The 17,277-nt window shown below is 43.4% G+C and overlaps 1 long non-coding RNA gene across 5 annotated transcripts; it reads left to right on the forward strand.

The window, feature by feature from the left end:
* Positions 1–300: 300 nt before the first annotated feature.
* LOC135364142 (uncharacterized) lies at positions 301–14,289 on the forward strand. 5 transcript variants are annotated; one of them, XR_010410818.1, is made up of 6 exons: positions 301–429; positions 1,028–1,199; positions 2,792–5,244; positions 8,515–8,663; positions 13,238–13,472; positions 14,118–14,289. It is a non-coding gene; the product is annotated as an uncharacterized LOC135364142 (long non-coding RNA). The 5 variants fall into 5 exon arrangements; XR_010410819.1 differs by lacking the exons at positions 301–429; positions 1,028–1,199 and having other exon boundaries at positions 2,257–3,106; positions 3,673–5,244; XR_010410817.1 differs by lacking the exons at positions 301–429; positions 1,028–1,199 and having other exon boundaries at positions 2,260–3,883; positions 5,102–5,244.
* Positions 14,290–17,277: the final 2,988 nt, after the last annotated feature.

Here is a 17,277-nt window from a genome sequence, read left to right on the forward strand (position 1 = left end):
TTTAAAAAAATAATCAAGAACCACAAGAGAGTCATATTCAGAGAGAGGTGGCTTGTTTCTTATGTACCTGCACCAGACAATGTGGCTTGTGATTAAAGGGTTATCCAGATGCACAGAACCTCTGAGAAAACAATTGCTGTGTGCTAAGGCAGGGGGAGGTCCGGCAGACCGGATGGCTCATTCATCACCTTACGGAAGGCAGCCTCTTAAGATCATGTAAACGGGATGAAGAACTCTCTCGGAAGGTTCCAACAAACATATGCCAGCCCTCTGAGTTCTCTGTCTGGGGTCATTTCACTTGAAATGACTCATCTTAATCTTTTAAGGTTCTGGGAAGTGTAAGATATATATCAGTCAGGAGGTCCCACATCTCTTAACTGCCGCCTTTATGACAGAGAAGAAATCCTTCCCGAATGACCACACTTGAAGGTAGGAAACAGCAGGGCAGAGTCCAGAGCTCTGCATGGATTGTTTACTAAAAAAATCCCTCATAATTTCCAGAGCAAAAACTGGATTTAGGAAGCTAAATTCAAAACTTATTTTCGTGACCTTCAGAAAGGACCCTTCAGCACAAAAATTTATCATAAATGTTACCATGCTTTGCCCTTTGAAATGAAACTCATTTACTTCAAGTTGAACATTGCTGGTTATTTTACCCACTTCTACTGCTGTATTTCTGGAGCATATTCCCCATCCTTTCCACAGATTTTGGTCTTTTTTTTTTTCCAGTGGAAAAGGAATTTGTTGGGTCATGTGTTCCTAGAATTCTTTCTGTAGTTTGTTCTTTTTTTTTTTTTTTGATTTTTTTTTTATTTATTTGACAGAGAGAGATACAGTGAGAGAGGGAACAGAAGCAGGGGGAATGGGAGAGGGAGAAGCAGGCTTCCTGTGGAGCAGGGAGCCCGATGCGGGGCTCGATCCCAGGACTCTGGGATCATGACCCGAGCTGAAGGCAGGCGCTCAACGACTGAGCCACCCAGGAGCCCCTCTGTAGTTTGTTCTAAGTCGTTCATATCCTCTCTCCTAGTCTGTCACTCACCTCTGAACCATTTGCCCACTGTAATGGGTGAAAAGGGCTAATCTAGATGCAGCTCAATTCAACGCAGAGAGCTCCAGATTAAAAGCCAGGGACCAAGCCTATGATTTTCCTATCAGTAGCATCACATCCTTCTTGCTGCAATAAGCACTAAATCTTACAGGTAAGTGAGGCATTTAATAAACACTATATCCCTGGAACAACTTTATAAGCCCATAGAAATGAAAATCCATAAAATACCTAGAAAATTACTGCACAAAGCAGGTGAACAACAGATGAAGATTTTACTCTGATGTTGCTTCTGCCATTCATTTACTCACTCATACATTCATACATTCACGCATTCAGCAACTATTTATCGAATGGCTACTATTCGTAGCCACTAGAAATAGGATGGTGAACAAGGCAGACATGGTCCCAACAATCACAGAACTTACATTCTAGTGGGAGGAGGTATGTAGAGAAGTTGAGAGGAAACCACAATAGCTTATAATAAATGCTATCGTAATGGGAGAATCGTAGTGTGCTACTGGGACTACAGAGGAGGGACGACTAGCACAAGTGTGTGTGTGTGTGTGTGTATGTGTGTTTATGTGTGTAGCTGGTGACCAAGGGCTCCCATGATTAAATCCCAGTTGATACTTAAAATATGAGTTTAAGGGGCGCCTGGGTGGCTCAGTCAGTTAAACGTCTGACTTCAGCTCAGGTCATGATCTCAAAGGTCCTGGGTTTGAGCCTCAAGTCGGGCTCCCCACTCAAGGGGGAGTCTGCTTCTGGCCCTCTCCTTCTCCCTCTGCCCCTCCTCCTAATTACGCTCTCTCTAATAAATAAAATCTTTTAAAAATAAATGAAATAAGAGTTTAATTTAGACAAATAGAGGGCTGGGGTGGGGTGGAGAGACAAGGGAGAACCAGTACGTACAAAGGCCCAGAGGCTAAAAAGAAGATTCTATTAATTCCATAATGTTTCGGCGATCGTCCCACATTTCACTTCTCTTCTCTGTGACAGAAGGCGGTGTCTTAGCCAAACACTTGGGCAAGACTGTATTTGGAGTTGCAAGCTGCTGCCCGTAAAAGTTATTTTCTCTGTTTATAATGGTTAAGCTGTTTGACTATGTCATTTATTGCATTCCCCACTGAAAACGTGACCAGCTCACAGACAGGGAGCATAGCTCAGTGTATTTCCCAGAAGCCAGGGTAGTATTCCTTACACAATGGAAGCTTTAGAAATGCTGGTGCTAAACAAATAGATAAACAGCAGAGAGAGGTCGGCAACCAAGCTGGAACTCCCAGAATTTTCAAGGGAGCGGCAATGTTTATCCACGGAGGTTTTTAAGCCAGCATTACTTGCTGAAGTTCCAACAGTAGGAGCTTAGCCACAAAGAGTCTCATTATATAGTATCTTGGCAATCCAAATAGTCCCTCCCCTGACTGAATTTGGTTGACTCCGTCGATGACAGAGGCCAAAATCAGGAGTTTCGAGTCCTGTGAAAGGTTCCTTAGCTTCAGGGAGAGAGAGAGAAGAGCCGTTCCACCGTCCCGCGCCTCGCCACACCCTGAACTCAGGCCAGGCTGAGGGAAATAGCGTTGCATAGAGCGTGTGGCCCGTAGTATGAGGACATAAACATAAAGAAGTAGTTTCTGCCACTAAGATACATCTGGCACTTAGCAGTGGCTTGATAAATATTTGCTGAGAAACTGAGTGAACACAGTCCCACGTATTTCAACAAAACACTTACCACAAACTATGTTACAGTTTTGTTTTTATAGTGGGACTTTCTCCTAGGCTGTGGAAATTTTCGTATCCCATGGACTCTTTGTAGTCTCTACCAAAGGACCTCCCCTGCGGTCCCGAAGGAACCCCTGCCATTTCTTTTGAAGACAGTAAGAGCCGCAGCTGCTGAGGGGGCCCTGGTCCCCCCTCATGGAGACTTTGGCGTGCCTCTGCTCCGATGTCACCCTACCCTGTGCGCAGCTGTTGGACCCAAAGAGCTGCTCTGAGAGTCGCAGTAGCCCTAAGAGCTCCAGAGTCATCCTGAGAGAATGTTCTACAAAGAACGCACGTTTGTAGGTAAGCAGGACTCCACTCCACTCTTGGATTGCCCAACTGCCGGTGCTCCTGGCCCCCAAGAGCAGAGGGTTCTGACAGGAGGAATCAGTAACTTTATTTCCCGATGCAGAGAACATATTCCTTTCCTCTGAAACCTGGAAAATCATATCCATTAGTGGCCTATTTATTCATAAACATCCTCAAAACGAGGGTTCTGTCTGCTCAGGTAAGGACAGTCTTAAATCTCAGGGAGTCAAGTTCTTCCTTTAATCAGCCCCAATAATACCAGTCAGAAGCTCTGGTTTCGAGTTCTCTGAGCCATATGAGCAAGCCATTTTGCTTCCAGGGCACTTTCCTCAGCCTCTTTGGCATAAACTGCAACGAGGTCTTAGCTATTTTCTGTTTGAAGTGGTGTCTCGGACTTTGGGATTCATGTGATCATTGAGCATGCTGAGAAAAATGAAGCAAACAGTGTGACATCAAGGTGAGGATTGCCCTTTCCAGTGATGGGGGGGTGGGGCAGACAAGATTAGCCAAATGGCAGTACTGTAACAGGCTCGAGGTGCAATTTTCATTACTCTCTGCAGAACGCGCACTGATCTGGGGAGGAAGGAAGACAATAATGAGCGGCACTGTCCCACAACTGAGCTTTACGGACACGAAAATGTTCTTCATCAAACTCCAACCTCTTTCATTTGTTTCTTCCTAATTCTCATCTCCTCAGGCTGGCTGGGAATATTCTCTTCCCTGGTTTCTGTCATCAGGTCCTTGGATCATCATCCATCACTCACTCAGCAAGTATGTATTAGGTCCCCGTCGTGTACCCGGCCCTGGGAGTAAGTTCCAGAGCTTCTGTCTAGTAATGAAGTATTTGAGGTAGAGAGTGGTAAGTACGATAAAAAGGCATCTATCTACAAGGCAAGGGGGCCAGGGAAGGAAGAACTCTCTTCCAGCAGTTCCTGATAACTTTCCTACAAGTAAGACCCTGGAGCTGAGTCCGTCAGGACATATGGGAGTTTCTGAGTGAATAAGTACAGGATGAGGAGCAGGGGGCCGGAGACAGAACTCCGGGGAAAGGAAGAAGGCTAGCAGCAGCCAATGCTTACTGATGTGTGTGTCACTGACATGTTTATCATGTCCTACGCACTCTTCCGTGTTCTTTACCGGCATTCATCTTTTTAATCCTTACAAAAACTATATGAGGTAGTCCCACTGTGGCAACTGACACACAGAGAGACAAGCAAGTTGGCCAAAATCACACAACTAAAAAGTGATGAGTCCACAGTAAGAATCAGAGCCTGAGCCCTTAACCGGTAGGATAGTGTGCAGAAAGAGATGTGCACGGGTCCAGAAATGCGAGAACAAGCCCTTCCAGGGGAAACAGGAGTCAATGCGAAGGGACAGAGTGGTCACGAGGGAGCATCAGAAGCAAATGAGAGTGAAGAGATAATGGCCACGTTAGAGAGGGTTGCATACCCTGCTGAAGTTTGTACTTTTTTTGGGGGGGGTGTTTAATTTTTTTTATTATTATGTTATGTTAATCACCATACATTACATCATTAGCTTTTGATGTAGTGTTCCATGATTCATTGTTTGCGTATAACACCCAGTGCTCCATGCAGTACATGCCCTCTTTAATACCCATCACCAGGCTAACCCATCCCTCCACCCCCTCCGCTCTAGAACCCTGTTTGTTTCTCAGAGTCCATAGTCTCTCATGGTTCGTCTCCCCCTCTGATTCCCCCCCTTCATTTTTCCCTTCCTGCTATCTTCTTTTTTTTTTTTTTTTAACATAATGTATTATTTGTTTCAGAGGTACAGGTCTGTGATTCAACAGTCTTACACAATTCACAGTGCTCACCATAGCAGATACCTTCCCCAATGTCTCTCACCCAGCCACCCCATCCTCCCCACCCCCACCACTCCAGTAACCCTCAGTTTGTTTCCTGAGATTAAGAATGCCTCATATCAGTGAGGTCATATGATACATGTCTTTCTCTGATTGACTTATTTAAGCCTCAGAGCACCGGGAGCCATGAAAGGATCTATACCCAAGCTCAGATCTGCATTGTTGGAAGATGACTGACAGCAGGGTGGAGGAGAGATTGCAGAGGAGCCAGCAAGCAGAGACCAGTTGAGACAGTAATGTCACTGTACAGGTGAGAGCAGGGAAGGGACAGGGGGAGGGGAGGGAGAGCCACAGGAGCTATTTAAATGATAGAATTTATAGAAGTAGGAGGGAATCCGGCAGGAGTGGAATTTGATCCAGAAGGAAAGGAGAGAATGACTTCTAGGTTCAGGCTTGGGTAGAAGCAATGCCATTAACCACAACAGGGAAATGCAAGAGAAGTATTTGGTTCAGGAGAGACACTTTGTTCAGTTGGGGAATACTACACTTAAGATGCCTGTTCCAGCTATCATTGCCATGAAACCAACCATCTTAAAACTTAATAGTTTATTTTATTTTTTTTAAAGATTTTATTTATTTGAGAGAGAGAGAGAGCATGAGAGAGAGAGAGGGTGCACGAGCAGGGGGAGGGGCAGAGGCAGAGGGAGAAGCAGGCTCCCCGCTGAGCAGGGAGCCCGACAAGGGGCTCAATCCCAGGACCCCGAGATTGTGACCCAAGCCAAAGGCAGACGCCCAACCGACTGAGCCACCCAGGTGCCCCAAAACTTAATAGTTTAAAACAATAATTTATGCTTGTTGCTCATGGGTCTGTGAGTCAAGAGGGTTCAGCTGGGCAATTCTTGCTCGGAGTCTCTCAGATAATTACTGTCAGATGTTGGCTGGTCTGTAATCTTCTGAAGGCTCAGTTGGGCTGGTTGTCCAAAATAGCTCACTCCCATGGGCGGCGGCTGATGCTGGCTTTTGAATAGGAGTTCAGCGGGGCTTTTCCACCTACACATGGCCTCTCCATGTGACTTGAGCTTCTCACAGCAGGATAGCTGGCTTATAAGAGATAGAGTCCAAAGAAAAAGCATTTCTAGAGGCTTAGGCAGAAACTGCAAGGATTCTAATAACCTAGCTTTGGAAATCATTTAGTAGTTAGGAGTGGGTCACAGGGTCAGCCCAGATTCAAGGAGTGGGGGCTTCCTGGGACTTGAAGACTGAGAAACATATCTCACTGGGGCCCATCTTTGAAGACTAACACAGTGCCTTTGGGACATGCAGTTAGAGAAGTTTAATAGATATTTAAGTTATGGGTCTCGAGTTCAGAAAGAAATCTGGGCTGGGAATCTAGCTGAGAAGATAATCGGTATGTAGGCAGTGATGAAAACCATGGATGTAGGGGAGCCTGGGTGGCTCAGTCGGTTAAGCGTCTGCCTTCGGCTCAGATCATGATCCCAGGGTCCTGGGATCAAGCCCCGCATCGGGCTTCCTGCTCCGCGGGAAGCCTGCTTCTCCCTCTCCCGCTCCCCCTGCTTACGTTCCCTCTCTCACTGTGTCTCTCTCTGTCAAATAAATAAATAAAATCTTAAAAAAAAAAAGAAAGAAAAGAAAATCATGGATGTAGATGAGGTCTCCCAGGAGAATATGCATCACACAACGAAAATAACTCCAGGGGAAGAACCTTAAAACGCCAACATCTAAATGGTAAGCACTGGAACAATGAGCCCCTAACCAAGACCAAGAGCTACAGAAGCAGAGAAAACCATGAAATATACAAGCCAAACGCAACATGTCAAGAGTATCAGATGCTGCAGAGAGACAAAGTCGGGTGGGACCTGAAAACTGTTCTCACCAGCTTTGACAATTAGGTGTTCATGGGTGACTTTAGTAGGAATAGTTTTAGGGAATAGGAAAAAGCAAAGAAAAAAATAAAACAGACTGAAGTGAAATAGACAATGGTAGCTGAGAGAGAGCAGGCAAGAAACTATCACGAGACACACAATGGAAGGAAGACTTGTATTTTAAGATGGTTAGGGCAAGGACTCTGGGGTCGTATTGCCTATTTGCATGGATTTGCATATTGGCTCTCCCAGCTGTGTGATACTGATCGTTCTCCTAATTTAACCTCTCCAACCCTCACTTTTCTCCGAAGAAAGTGACATTTAAGCTGGCACTTGAAGGAGGACCAGGAATCAGCCAGGCAGCGGGTTGGGAGAATAAAGGTTTTGGGTGGGGTAACAGCAAGGATGTGAGTTTGGAATACACTTGGCTTGTGCAAGAAAAAGACTGGAGTGGGACGGCCTGGCAGGAGACGCAGGAGAGGCAGGGGGCGATGTGGTCCGTGGAGTAGCATGAGACTAGGGGAGGAGGAGACAGGAGTCTGATCTTTCTGGGCGTTACACTTGGTGCGGGGGGGGGGGGGGGGGGGGGGGAGAGGGAGGGACATGGGTTTTATTCTAAGTCCAAAGGGAAGTCATTAGAAAGTTATAAACAGATGAATTACATTATTTGACACATTTTAAAAAGATCACTCATGGGGGCGCCTGGGTGGCTCAGTCGGTTAAGTGTCTGCCTTCAGCTCAGGTCATGATCCCAGGAATTGAGTCCTGTGTCAGGCTCCCTGCCCAACAGAGGAGTCTGCTTCTCCCTCTCCCTCTCCCCCTGCTTGTGTGTGTGCGCGCTCTCTCTCTCTCTCAAGTAAATCAATAAATCACTCTGTTTTTAAAAATAAACATACACCTACCCAGCAATTCTACTCCTAGGTATTCACCCAAAACAAATGAAAACATGTGTTCACAAAAAGACTCATGCAAGAATATTCATAGCCATTTTATTTGTAGTAGCCAAAACCTGGAAAAAGTTCACATATCCATCAATTAAAAAATTATAAACACACTGTAATATATTCATAAGTAGACTATTACTCAGCAATAAAAGTAAGTGAATTACTGATATAGGCAACAACATGCTACGTGAGTCCATTCCTATGACTCTCTAACAGGCAAAGGCCACCTATAATGGAAAAAACTTCGAATCGTGGTTTCTTCTGGGGTAGGAGTGGGAGCAGGGGTTGCCTGGGAAGGGTTTTTAGGGAACTTCCTGAAGGCATAGTTAATGTTCTGTACTTGAAAAGAGTTAGGGTTCAACAGTTGCCCAAACTCAGCAAATGTAAATTTAGGAGTTAAATTTCATATTAAAACAAACCAAAAAACCCCACACAATTATTGAACTCTCATGAATTATATGTATGCTGAAGGCTTTTTACAGGGAAGGGTACTAATATCTGCAATTTCTTTGAAATACACCCAACTTAAGGTAGATTTGTGATGAACAGGGGGAGAGATTGATGGCCAGAAATATAGTAAAGCAAGTATATGCGTTTTGGGCTGAATTGTGTCATCTCAAAATTCACATGTGGAAGTCCTAACCCCCATTCCTGGGAATGGAACACTATTTGGTGATAGGAGGTTTCAGAGGTAATTAAGGTAATATGAGGTCATCTGGGTGGGTCCTAATCCAGTGAGTGGTCTCCTCACAGGAAGAAGAGATGTGGATACAGAACACAGACCGAGGGACAACCATGTGAAGACACACAGAGAAAATGGCCGTTTGCAAGCCAAGGACATGAGCCTCAGAAGAAACCAAACCTGCTGACACCTTGATTTTGGACTTCTAGCCTCCCAAATTGTGAGAAAATAAATTTTTGTTGCTTGAGCTATCCGGTCTGTGGTATTTTGTTATGGCAGCCTTAGCAAACTAATACATATAAGGAAAATGTTAATGGCAGAAACTAGGTAATAGGTATGAATATTCACTACAAAATTACTTCAGCTTTGCTGCATATTTCAAAATTTGCATAGTAAAACATTGCGGGGGAGATCACTCTGATCTCTGTGTTTAAAGGATTTAGGGAACTGTGGAAGGTGGGAGGAGGGGGTTACAGTGACTGAAGTGAAGAATGGCAGGAGCTTGTTCTAGGATGATGGTGAGAGTAGGCTTGGAGAGAAATGGGCAGATTCTACATTTACGTGAGAGATGGAAACAGCAGGACTCTCTGAGACACTGGATACAGAATATGAGTGAAATGACAAAATCAAAGATGCCTGCTATGTATTTCTACAACTGTGTGGCCAGTCATATTTACTAAGATGGAAAATATACGAGTCACGGGAGCAAATCCCAAGTCTTGTTTGGTCCTGTTATGTTTGAAATGCCCATGGGATACCCACCTGGCATGGTCAAGGAGTAAGTTAAATATAAAACGTAGAACTCAGATGATGCAAAGCATCTGAATGGCTTAGCACCAGGCCTGATACATAGTAAACATAATAAATGCTTAGTATTACCGCTAATTATTTTTGTAATTATAGGAGGTGTGACTAGAGGTAGATCTATTAACACTGAATATAGTATACTGGTATATTCTGCCTGAGAAAGGAGATAAGATTAAAAATATATGATTAGGGGGTGCCTGGGTGGCTCAGTCGTTAAGCGTCTGCCTTCGGCTCAGGATCCTGGGATTGAGCCCTGCATCAGGCTCCCTGTTAGGCAGGAAGCCTGCTTCTCCCTCTCCCACTCCCCCTGCATGTGTTCCCTCTCTCTCTGTCTCTCTGTGTGTCAAATAAATAAATAAAATCTTGAAAAATAAAAATATATGATTAAATCTGAGATGCTATGTGAAATGGCTAATAGAAAGCCATTTGCACAAGCCCCTGCGCCGAATAACATAGGGCTGAGTGAGCTCAGGCTGTCCTGTTATTTCATCCATCCTTCGGGCAACATCACTTCCAAATCAACTCAGAGAAATGATAATTTATTCTCCATTAAATAACTCATCCTAATGTTTAATAACTACTAGAGTCACTTGGGTTTTTTTTTCCCAATTTGAATTTGTCTAAATATAGCGAGAGCTCAAATTCTTGGCCCCAGAATGCAGCTTCTTAAAATCTTAATATATGGTATGATTTTGTTTCTGTTTATCTGATAGGTCAGAGTCCCTGGATGGACTTGCAGTGCAGTATCCTTGGATGCAAAAATGTAACACATTTTAGACATCTTTGTTAGAATTTTATATTCTTCATTAGATACGGCACACAGATAGCGCCCCTAGAATAACCATGTAGGCAGGAAAATTGGGGGGGCAATGAAAACCTGTCATCCATGTCATTATTTCTGCATTCAGCCTTTCGGGAGGAGGAGAAGTGTCACTCAGGGCATCTCTGCAATTGCCTGAGCTGCATCGGTGTCCCCGGCTGCCTGACACGATCCTGTCGAGCTTGCTGACACCCTCCTGTTTCCTCCCCCATCTATGCATCCCTACTCTCTTCTCAGTGGAAACAGACCCGGTATTTGTTCCAACTGAATGAAAAATAGTAGCACACACAATTTTGATGGGGTTTCCCTTTTTGAAAGAACAGCTACCAGCTGCCTTGGGTGCTCGACAATGTGCTAGACACCACGCTCAGTGTCATTTCATTCACCCTTCGTAGCAAAGGTCCTCCGAGGTGGTATCTATTGTTACTTCATCTTACAGATGAGGCAGCTTATACTCTAGGAGTTTAAGTAACCTGCTCCACTCGTAAGTGAGGGAACTGGGGTTCAAAATGAAGTCAGACAGCCAACAGAGAAAAATCTCCTAACTGCTGTATGTATCCTCAGCATCACTGATGAGCATGCCCTCAGGAGGCCAGAGGCTTAGCAGGGTGGGCTGATTCCCCTGACTCCTCAGCAGCCATGAAGCTCCCAGCTTTCTGTTCTGCCTCTGAGGGAAGCGCTGAATGATCAGTTCCTTTTCTGTATGAATCTGAAGGCTTCCCCAGCAAGGCCTCCTACATGGGCCCTCAGACCCTCTCAAATCCCCCCTCACGCCTGTAGTGTTTTTCCAGGGCATAAACCTTCCCATCTCCCAGTGAAGATGAATCCATCTGGATTAGATTTAGCTACTGGAGATGGGGCGGAAAAGGAAAAAGAGCAGCTAGCTATAAAAGGCCATAGAAAGACCAGGAAACTATTCAGGAATAAGTAGGTAGGCTCTGAAGTCAAACTTCACCTACCAAGCTGCTGATTGCCAATCAGCCCATTCCAAAAAGAATGAAAGGCTAATGTTCACCTGCCCCCAGTCTATTCTTTCCACTCTGGAGCCCACACATCCAGCGTATGGGACTTCACAGAGCACTAAAACCAAGCTCCCACCTTGCTTCTTGCTCCTCTTGCATTATATGCATTTATATTTTAAAAAGCTGATCATCTGGAGAAAGGAGTTCATTTCTCAACAAAATCTACAGCTGGTATAAATCAAAATTTCCATAAGGCTTTCACTCCATGTTGCTCTGCTGGGCACCAAGAAAGCATCTCTGCTTGATCTGGAGAATGGTGATCACTGGTGAGCTACTCTGCGCCACTGGCCTCATTCAGACCATCTCTAAGGTGTCCCATGGGGGCCTAAGCTGTTTAGTAGAGGCTTCAGGAATGGGCTGGAGAATAATAGTAAAAAGATTTGCCTGGGAGTGCTGGGGTAATTCTATTACTTAAGTCACAAAGTCAAGTTAATTCCAATGAAATATTTATGAGGTTTATTTACTATCTATCTTCCACATTAGACTAGGGCTGGATTAAGAGGCAACCCAGTCAGCCAAACATCAATCTAAAAGGGGAGCCAAAACCACGTACTGCTAAAACCTGGCCGGGATGTCATAAGAAGGAAGCAGTGTGTATTGACCTCATCACTTTTAGAGCACTAAATATGAACGGAAGAAGCACTAAATGCCTCCCAGCGAGAAGGAAAAATATCAAAGGAACAAGTTAAACTGCATTCTAAGGAGCTGGAAGGAATTAGCCCCAGGGCTTTTGCTTTGCTGGATGAAACTTACAGATTTGAGGGTAGCTAAATTGCTCTGGACCAGAGAGAAGAGGCAGAGAGCACTCCCGCTAAGAAGCACTCCGATCCCTCCCTCTTAGTTCAAGGGATGCCAAATAATTCCCTTGGCCAGGGTAGCCACCCGTCTTGGTGTGCCTCTGGCTGGAGGGAGAGCTCCGTGCAGACAGGGCTACCGCTGTTCTGTTCAGGACTGTCCACTCAGCATCTAGCTCTGTGCCTGCCAGAGTGTGCAGCCTAGAGGCATGCCATGGCTCTGCTCTAGGGGGCGCCATTCGCAGATTGTGGGGTCAGTGTATCAGCCGCCCAGGCAGTGCACTACCATTTGGGCTGCATACAGAGACCCCAAGATTTGTAGGTTGGCCTACTGAATGAGGAAATAACATGTAGACAGAGAAGGATTAACTTTTTTCCCCCAGCCTTCTCTCCCCACATCCGTGTCATTGCCTTCATTTAGTCTTATGCCTTCCTCCGTTGACTTGAGCAGGGCAGGAGAGCTTTCGGCCTCTAACCATCCTGTGCTAATTCATTCTCCTTATTTGGCATGAGTCAGCTCTCTGTAACAACACCAGATCATGCCACTTCCGTTCTTAAAAGCCTCTGATGGCTTCTCATTGCCAGCAGAAAGGATAGACTTCTTAGTGTGGAAATAAGAGCCTCTATGATTGGTCCCAAACTGACTTGTCCAGAATCATCTCTCACTACTCCCTGCTTTTTATGCTCTGTGCTCCAGCCATGCCCAGTGTCAAATTCACTACATGCCTTCTCACTTGGGGCCACTGCCCATTCCATACCTGCTCCCAGGGCTCACCTTTTTTCCCCTTTTCAGTATTGGCATGGGTTTTCCACATTGAATATATCTTTAAAAACAAATATTTTTGTAATATTACGTATTTTTAAAAGATTTTATTTATTTATTTATTTATTTATTTATTTATTTATTTGAGACACACACACACACACACACACACGGGGCGGGTAGGGAGAGGGAGAGAATCTCAAGCAGATGCCACACTGAGCATGGAGCCCAACCAGGGGTTTGATCCCACGACCCTGAGATCATGACCGGAGCCAAAACCAAGAGTCGGATGCTCAATCAACTGAGCCACCCAGGTGCCTCTGTCAAATTATATTTTTTTTACAAATTTTTAATTTTAGAATAGTTTCACATTTACGGAAAAGCTGCAAAGAGGGTACAGAGAGTTCCCATAGATCACACACCCAGTTTTTCTTATTATTAACATCTCATGCTGGCCCTGGTGCACTCATCATAACTAATCAATCAATAGTGATACCTTATTATTAATCAAAGCCCATACTTTATTCAGTGTCTGAACCAAAGCTCATACTTTATTTCCTTAGTTCTTATTTGATTTTTCTTTTGCAGGATCCTACCCAGGATATCACATTACATTTAATTTTGATGCGTCCTGAGGCTTCTCTTGGTTATGGCGGTTTCATAAACTTCCCTTGTTTTTTGATGGCCCTGACTCTTTGGAGGACTACTGGTCAGATATTTTGTAGGATGCCCATCTACTAGAATTTGCCCGGTGGATTTTTTCCTGATTGGAGCTCTCCCTCCAGCCAGAGGCACACCAAGACGGGTGGCTACCCTGGCCAAGGTGGGGTTATAGGTTTTGGGGAAGAAGACCACAAAGTGCCATTCTCGTCACATGATATCAAGGATAAATGCTATCAACATGTCTTACCGCTATTAATGTCAACCTTGATCACCTAGCTGGGGTGGAGTTTCCCAGGTGTCTCTTCTGTAAAGTTACTCCCCATACCCTTTTCCATACTGTATTCTTCGGAAGGAAGTCACTATATGCAGCTCATACTTAAGGGCTGGGAAGTTATGCTCCACCTTCTTGAGGAGGGAGCATCTACATAAATTATCAAATTAGATTTCTAAAGCCATTTTGTTCTCTTGAATGTCTATTTTTACCCACAAGTTTCTAATAACCAGTGTGGCTTATTCTCAGTGGATTGCTTTGACTTTGGGTAGTCACAGAATTAGAGTAAAACGTAGATATATGGTTCAGTTTTTCTCATTTCCTTTCAAGGCCTATCCTCTGAACTGGAATTACTTGTTACATTTTAAATATATAATTTATAGCCTTTATTTAAACTTTACGAATAATAGAGAATGCCATCTATTCTCTAGAAAGAGGAGAAACAAAAGACTAGAAATGTTAATGATTCAGATTAGCAGAGAGTGAAAATTATTAATACACTAGACAACTATTGTTTTATATATATCTGCCTAGGAAGAAGTTGTAGAAGAATTCAGACCTGTTAAGAAAAAAAAATAATTTATTCTTAAAGTGGCACAAATGCATTCTGACCATCTGAGGACAATTCAGTGACTGTCAAGAATCTGTTCTGATGCTCTCGCATGTCCCACACCAATACGTGTTATTACTTGAATGCCACAATGTGAAGCAGAAAGACGCAACTCTCCTGCGTGAGTTCCAACGCTTTAAGTTCTTCATTTAATATACTTTTCCAAAAGAAAGAATCTGCCGCTGCCTATTATCGGATTTAGACAGATTATCCTATTTTTTGAATTGGCAAGTCTTTAGAGTGAACATCTCTTGGCACAAACAGATTGTACTTGTAAAGCCTTTCTGTCTAAAAGACAGAAAAACCCACCACCAAAGAAACATCTTGTTCAGCTTTCCCTAAGAGTCAGCTTGAAAAAAGGCAACCAAGTGCACCCAGATGGCAACTAGCTCATCACTACCCGCCTCACGGAATTCCAATGACCTTTTTCCCCCAAGCCAGTTTATGTGTGGATAAGACCTAAATCTAGAGCCTTAAAGATTTACGGTAAAGTTGTTATCCCTAAGTATTCCCAATAAGTAAACAGTTAAGACATGATCCAAATGGCCTGAATTTGATCCCTGGAATCCCCCTAAAAGTGCTTTCCCTGGGGCACAATTTCCCTGAGGGGGGGAAAAAAAGAACAAAAGAAATGAAATCAGACTTTATTTTGGAATATCTGCATTGGTAAGGGAAAGGAGCTATTAATCACAGAAATGTGTCTTAAAGTTTAACTTTCTAAAGCAAAACTGCACAGTATTTAGTAAATGTAAAATAATTATTGAAATTCATAAGCAAGCAAGCAAGCCATGGGCACTAGAATGAGTGATTCAGGAGTTTCACATTAGTCATTTTATTGTTTTTTTTAATTAACATATAATGTATTATTTATTTCAGGGGTTCAGGTCTGTGATTCATCAGTCTTAATAATTCACAGCGCTCACCACAACACATACCCTCCCCAATGTCCATCACCCAGCCACCCCAACCCTCCCACCCCCCATCACTCCAGCAACCCTCAGTTTGTTTCCTGAGATTAAGAGTCTCTTATTTGGTTTTGAAGTGACCAACTATAGGAGGCGTATCATGTCCACCCAATTATCTCCCTGTATTCCGAACAGGTGACACTGGGTATGTCTCAGTAGACACAACATGGAAGCCAACGACATCAGAATTATGTGAGTGACTGTTCCCAGCTGGAGAACTATACACATCTCTGTATGTTGCCATGAAGTGAGATCCACTGCATTTACCAAACAGTATACAAAGTAAGATCTAATTTTTGGTAAAATACAGATCTATAGTATGAATGTCTACATATGCAAAAAACAAGTCTAAAATGCACTAAAATGAATTGTGAGAATATGAGTGATCTTTATTTTTCTCTTGTACTTTACTATACTTTCAGAATTTTTCTAATAGTACTTTTTAGAAACTTAAAATAACTTAAAAATAAAGATAGACATAAACATAATTTTTCTCTTGCCTGCCAGAATTTTTTCTTTTTCTCAGTCATATGTCTCTTAACTTACTTTCATACCCTTCATTATTTGCAACTAAGTAGAAGGAATTTGGACTTCTTAAGAAAAAAATGTATTAACAGTATGGTATCTGATGGTGACTTGGATCAATTGGAGGCTACATAGAAAAAAATTAAAATTCCATTTGTTTTTTTTCCTGCAAGAATTTTTAAAGCCTCTTAACGGTTTATAAACAATCTGACTATACATCAAATTTTTGTATTTACAGCATCTGTTATCATTGGTGGTCATAAACATAACTTGACTTTTTTCCACGAGGAAGAGAAGTATGTAGTTTCTCTGGTTAATTCGCATACCTAAAAGCCTCAAAATCTCCTGGAACTGATAAAGTCTGTCAGAGTCCCTTTGGTAGGAATGAGGAGAAGCTTATGCATTAAACAGGACCAAGTTCTCATATTCAAATGAATTTCCAATAGTTTGTGCATTTTTTTGAATTGTAAAATAGGAAGGTTTCTGGCAGCAAAACTAATATGCATTGCCTTGGATAGGGCATGAACCATGAGAAGGGTACTGGCAGCCACAACAGAGGAATATACTCTTCCTATGCCCTTGACTGCTTCTTCTCTAGGCACAGGCCCTTCTCTGGGTAAGACGCCCAGCTACAGGAGGGAAGGGCAAACACAGAGCAGTGGGGGAGGAAGGCGACAACCACATAACCAACCAAAGTCAACTGAGCAATGTTCCACACACTGAAAAATTCACAGAATGCAGAAAATCATAATACAGGGATTGAAAACACAGCTCCTAGAATAGTGCTTAAACTTTTAATGCACACTAGGATCACCCTGAAGAGATTGTTAAAACACAGATTCTGGGGCCTCCCATCCAAAGATTTGGATTCAGTCAATCTAGAGTATGCCCAAGAATTTGCATTTTTCACAAGTTCCCAGATATTGTTGATGCTGCTGGGCTACAGATGACACTTTGAGAATAAATAGACTCTATTTGGCCTTAAATACTGTCTCTACCACTCACTGGCTGTGTTAAACAAGTGGATGACCCAGTCCCTCCCAGGCTCAGTCAACTCCTCTGTGAAATGGGCTAATACTAGCTCTTGCCTCCTAGTGTTCTTGTGAGGATAATATGAGAGAAGCCATCTAAGGCTCTTGCAAAAACACTCAATAAATGTCAGCTATTATTATTAATACTAACATTATTTTGATATTGTATCAAATCTTCCTGATTTCAGTTGAGGAAACTGAGGCCCCAAGAGATTGAGTGACTGTCACATGGTCTCAAGGCTAGTGATCAGTGAAGCTGGCATGTGGACCTTGGGCTTCCAGACTGTCTCAAGACACCAGACGGAGCATACCCTGGGACATCTCACGGAGGCTGAACATTTTCAGCTGGTCTCAAACCCATGATCTTCACATAGGAAATAAATACCAAAACAAGCCTGCAAAGGTTGCAAGCATCTAACAAAGCTGACTGACACCAACCATGTCCTGCTTCTGCCAAATTGAAAGGGAACATACTGTCCTGGGTTATCAAAATGGGAAACCAAGGTCATGCTGAATGAGGAAACTGTTAGAGCCCTAATAACTGAGGTGTTGGTATTCCTCCT

Source organism: Mirounga angustirostris, unplaced genomic scaffold (assembly GCF_029215605.1).
Source record: "Mirounga angustirostris isolate CCGP_5_RB_7025 unplaced genomic scaffold, mMirAng1.0.hap1 SCAF_4, whole genome shotgun sequence".
Classification (NCBI taxonomy): domain Eukaryota; kingdom Metazoa; phylum Chordata; class Mammalia; order Carnivora; family Phocidae; genus Mirounga; species Mirounga angustirostris.